The following is a 5000-nucleotide window of genomic DNA, read 5'->3' on the forward strand; positions in this document are numbered from 1 at the left end:
CCGATGAAAGGATCACAAAACATTACAACTGTTTAAAGCGAACACGACTTACTGGGGACCGCTTGACTTACTGAGGACCGCTTGACTTACTGAGGACCGCTTGACTAATGAGGACCGCTTGACTTACTGAGGACCGCTTGACTAATGAGGACCGCTTGACTTACTGAGGACCTGACTTACTGGGGGCCGCTTGACTTATTGAGGACCGCTTGACTAATGAGGACCGCTTGACCCTTCTGAGGACCGCTTGACTTACTGTTTATATTTGTAGCAGTTTATGAATTTGATTTGATCTGAAACAAGAACGACTGCAGACTGAAAGACCCGGACCACTGGCTCCCCCTGAAGCCCAACTCTGACACACACACACACACACACACACATACACATACATATACACACACACACACACACACACACACACACACACACATACACATACATATACACACACACACACACACACTCTTCCCCGAGCCCATCTCTACACATAAACTTTCTTTGGAACTCACACACACGCCCCCATCGGAGGCTGGCCACGCCCACACCGGGTGCTGACCACGCCCACACCTGGTGTTGTACTGCTAGCATTCTACATATCTGTACTAAGATGGCTGCCGCAGAGGCTGGCCGGTCGCCACAGCAACTGCTGCTGTATCTATGGAGGACTGTAGCCATGGCAACAGCTGCTGTTCTGTATCTATGGAGGACTGTAGCTATGGCAACCGCTGCTGTTCTGTATCTATGCAGGACTGTAGCTATGGCAACAGCCAGTGTTCTGTATCCATGGAGGACAGTAGCTATGGCAACAGCCGGTGTTCTGTATCTATGGAGGACTGTAGCTATGGCAACAGCCGGTGTTCTGTATCTATGGAGGACTCTATGGAGCCTTGACTGTGGAGATGTAACCATGGCGATTGGTGTAATGATTAGGTGACTTTAAGGAGCACACACACCATCACACACACACACACACACACACACACATACACCCACCATTATACACACACACACACACACACATACACCCACCATTATACACATACGTACTTATTACTTTTTTTATTTTACTTTTTCTATGTTTGTAGGTCGTATTCTTACTTGTCACCATGTTGTGCGTATGATAGCAAATCCAGTGTAAACTTTTATTGACGTTTTTAAATAAAATAATAATCTTGGACAGACTGGGCAGCAGTGTCTCAATTTCATTGGCTACAGCAGAGCAGAAGACTCACGCCTATTGGCTGGAGCAGAGGTGGGGAATCATTTCATTGGCTACATCATAGATGTTGAGGGCTATTTCACACATTAGAGAGCTATTTCACTTGTTTCATTAGAGATGTTGTGCGCAGTTCAAAATTAGCTTAAAGAAAATTATGTCTTATAACATTACTTTCATATTAAAGGCCAATCCTAGATAGCCATTATAATTCATTGCCATTCCAACCATATGAGTTGTCTATCACTCAGTTGTCTCATTCCTGATCGTTCCATTCTGAGAGGCCCATGGTTCTACCAGAGAATCGTATGTGAGAGTGAGATAAAGCAGGTGGGTTCTTTTCCGGTATCCACTTTACGTCAGATGAACGCCCCTTTAGGAGACCTTCGATTAGGAGACCTTCGGAGTCTTGAGGTAGAGAATATAAATGGAGTCCCCTTAGCGCTGTAGATGGCGGTAGCGCACGTCTTGTGCAAACATCACGAAAAGAGAAGAAGAAGGAGGGACAACGCCCCCTTAGGAGACGAAATTTTGAGCTCACGCTTTTGCATTGAGTGGGCGTGTTTCGATTCCTCTTATTATATATCCAACCTCTTTGGTTTTACTAATCTGACTTTGCCCATCTTCTACGTACATCAACTGCATACACATGCCCATAGTCTATAGCTATGTGCATGTACCTATACACAGTCTACACTTCTCCCAGTGCAGCTGCTGCCCACCACTGCACGCTTTGAGGGTTTTCTAGTTGAAACTCAATGTACTGTAGATGTACAGTGAACAAGGTAGCTGTTACAAAATGCACCCTATACATCAACTAACATCACTGTTGCTATATGTTGATTGTGCCATCGCTGTTGACTACAAGTCATCTCTCTTGATCACCACGATCTTGATGATTGGGAATCTGTTATAGGGACTCCTAATGCACAACAAGACCAATTGGATCAGGTTTACAATTGGCTTTCACCAAAGGAGAGAGATTGAGAAGCCTAGAAAACGTGTTCCTAGCATGGCATCCTTGGTCTCTCTGTCTCTCCTTCCACAGAGGCCGTCTTTAATGGGAAGCGCACCAAAGAAGAATAAACATACAAGGTCATAGTTCAGCTAAGTGGTAGTTCTTGTCTGAGACAACTTGGGAGAGATGTCTCCTCCTGGTACAGATGTCACATAATTCACAGCAAGAGCTCACACAGGGACAGAGTTTAACCAGAAACACAGAAAGCAAAAGTCCTAACTACAGGTTATAATTTTATTACAGAATCTTAAAGTAGTGCTAGTGGTGGTGGTAGTAGCAGGGCAAAACAAGATATTTCAGGATGCCGATTATTTTTTTCTGCAAATGTAAGACATTTGGCTAGAAATTTGAAGAAGAGAAAATCAGACTTTTCACAGCCTTATTTGACAAAAACGACATTTAATACAATGTAAGACATTTTAAGAACCTGTAGACACCCTGACAGAGGATAAAAAGTAAATGTAAAAAGAAGAAAGAAGAAACACAGTTTCCTTCCAACACAGCAGACAATCCAGGTAGCTTATCTGAGTAACCAGTAGACCTGAGAGAGGGTCCAGGTAGCTTATCTGAGTAACCAGTAGACCTGAGAGAGGCTCCGGTAGCTTATCTGAGTAACCAGTAGACCTGAGAGAGAGTCCAGGTAGCTTACCTAACCAGTAGACCTGAGAGAGGGTCCAGGTAGCTTACCTAACCAGTAGACCTGTGCACTTGTCTTACGAGGAGCTAACTCTGTGCTGATTGGATCAAACACACAGCCACACGCACATGAACACACAAAGAGCCAAGCTGATTGGATCAAACACACAGACACACATGAACACACAGAGAGCCAAGCTGATTGGATCAAACACACAGCCACACGCACATGAACACACAAAGCCAAGCTGATTGGATCAAACACACAGCCACACACACATGAACACACAGAGAGCCAAGCTGATTGGCGTGTTGTGTTCCACAGTAGTATGATTTGTTGGCAGCCCTAAGGTAACATCATACTCAAAGGACACACACACAGTAAATCAGACTTCAGACACGCGCACACACACACACACACACACACACACACACACACACACACACACACACACACACACACACACACACACAGTAAACCAGACTTCAAACACGCGCACACACACACACACACACATACACACACACACAGTAAACCAGACTTCAAACACGCGCACACGCACACACACACACACACACACACACACACAGTAAACCAGACTTCAGACACACGCGCACACACACACACACACACACACACACACACACACACACACAGTAAACCAGACTTCAGACACACGCACACACACACACACACACACACACACACACACACAGTAAACCAGACTTCAGACACACGCACACACACACACACACACACACACACACACACACACACAGTAAACCAGACTTCAGACACACGCGCACACACACACACACACACACACACACACACACAGTAATACAGACAGACACACACGCACACACACACACACACACACACACACACACACACACACAGTAAACCAGACTTCAGACACACGCGCACACACACACACACACACACACACACACAGTAAACCAGACTTCAGACACACGCGCACACACACACACACACACACACACACACACACACACACACACACAGTAAACCAGACTTCAAACAAGCAGTACACTTTAGCCTTTAATTTACATTCCACTGTTGAAAAGATACATATCTGTGTGTGTGTGTGTGTGTGTGTGTGTGTGTGTGTGTGTGTGTGTGTGTGTGTGTGTGTGTGTGTGTGTGTGTGTGTGTGTGTGTGTCTTCAGGCCTCCTGCATCTTCAGCTCTGTCAGGCCGTCAATTTGTTCCTCTGAGGAGAAAACACACAAACAATAAATCAGACACACATACACACACACACACATACAGTAAATCAACCTTCTCACACACACACACACACACACACACACACACACACACACACACACACACACACACACACACACACACACACACACACACACAGCGCTTCTCTACCCCTACACTAAATATTCAGCCTTCAGGCAAACAGCAGGTAAAGGCTAAATACCTACCTAGTCAGCCCTAAGACATACAGTAAGTTCAGGTAAATGCTGAATATTTTAGCCAGGCCGTGCCCTCCTAGTGACGCAACACTTTCAGCATTGCAACTAGTCAGGTCAAGAGCAACGCAAGTACTTTCTGAGCTCCCTTAAATACAGGAACTCCTCCCACTTTGTCAGTAAGTAAACAACCATAAGTAAACCAAGGGAGGCGGGTCAACTATGCCGTTTGGGAAATGTTCATTGTCATGCTCTTGGTCAGACCATGTCTCGAAGAGATTTGAGCGTCGATGATAATCAGGCTAGAATATTCAGCCTTCAGCTGTACAGTAAGTTCAGGTAAACAATCAACAGCCTTCATAAGACTCACACACACACACGGTCTCTCACACACACACACACACACACACAGACACACTCACAGACACACACGCACACTCCCTCACACGCACACACATGCAGACACACTCACGCACACACGCACACTCACACACTGTTTCACACACACACACACACACACACACACACACACACACACACACACACACACACACACGCGCGCAGACACACTCACACACTGTCTCACACACACACGCACACACACAGACACACTCACGCACACTCACACACTGTCACACACACACACACACACACACACACAGACACACTCACGCACACACAC

General features: G+C 45.7%; 1 protein-coding gene and 1 long non-coding RNA gene across 2 annotated transcripts in view; one reads left to right on the forward strand and one right to left on the reverse strand.

The window, feature by feature from the left end:
• Window positions 1–166, forward strand: part of hdac3 (histone deacetylase 3) — a 6244-nt gene extending 6078 nt beyond the window's left edge. Inside the window, exon 6 of the mRNA XM_063193592.1 lies at window positions 1–166. This exon is cut by the window's left edge and continues 399 nt beyond it. The gene's annotated coding sequence lies outside the window, so the exon portion shown is untranslated.
• Window positions 167–3923: 3757 nt separating this feature from the next.
• Window positions 3924–5000, reverse strand: part of LOC134444224 (uncharacterized) — a 6335-nt gene continuing 5258 nt past the window's right edge. The window contains exon 3 of the long non-coding RNA XR_010033893.1: window positions 3924–4107. This is a non-coding gene — a long non-coding RNA (uncharacterized LOC134444224). The remainder of the gene's footprint in view (window positions 4108–5000) is intronic.

The sequence above is a fragment of the Engraulis encrasicolus genome, unplaced genomic scaffold (genome assembly GCF_034702125.1).
Source record: "Engraulis encrasicolus isolate BLACKSEA-1 unplaced genomic scaffold, IST_EnEncr_1.0 scaffold_479_np1212, whole genome shotgun sequence".
Classification (NCBI taxonomy): domain Eukaryota; kingdom Metazoa; phylum Chordata; class Actinopteri; order Clupeiformes; family Engraulidae; genus Engraulis; species Engraulis encrasicolus.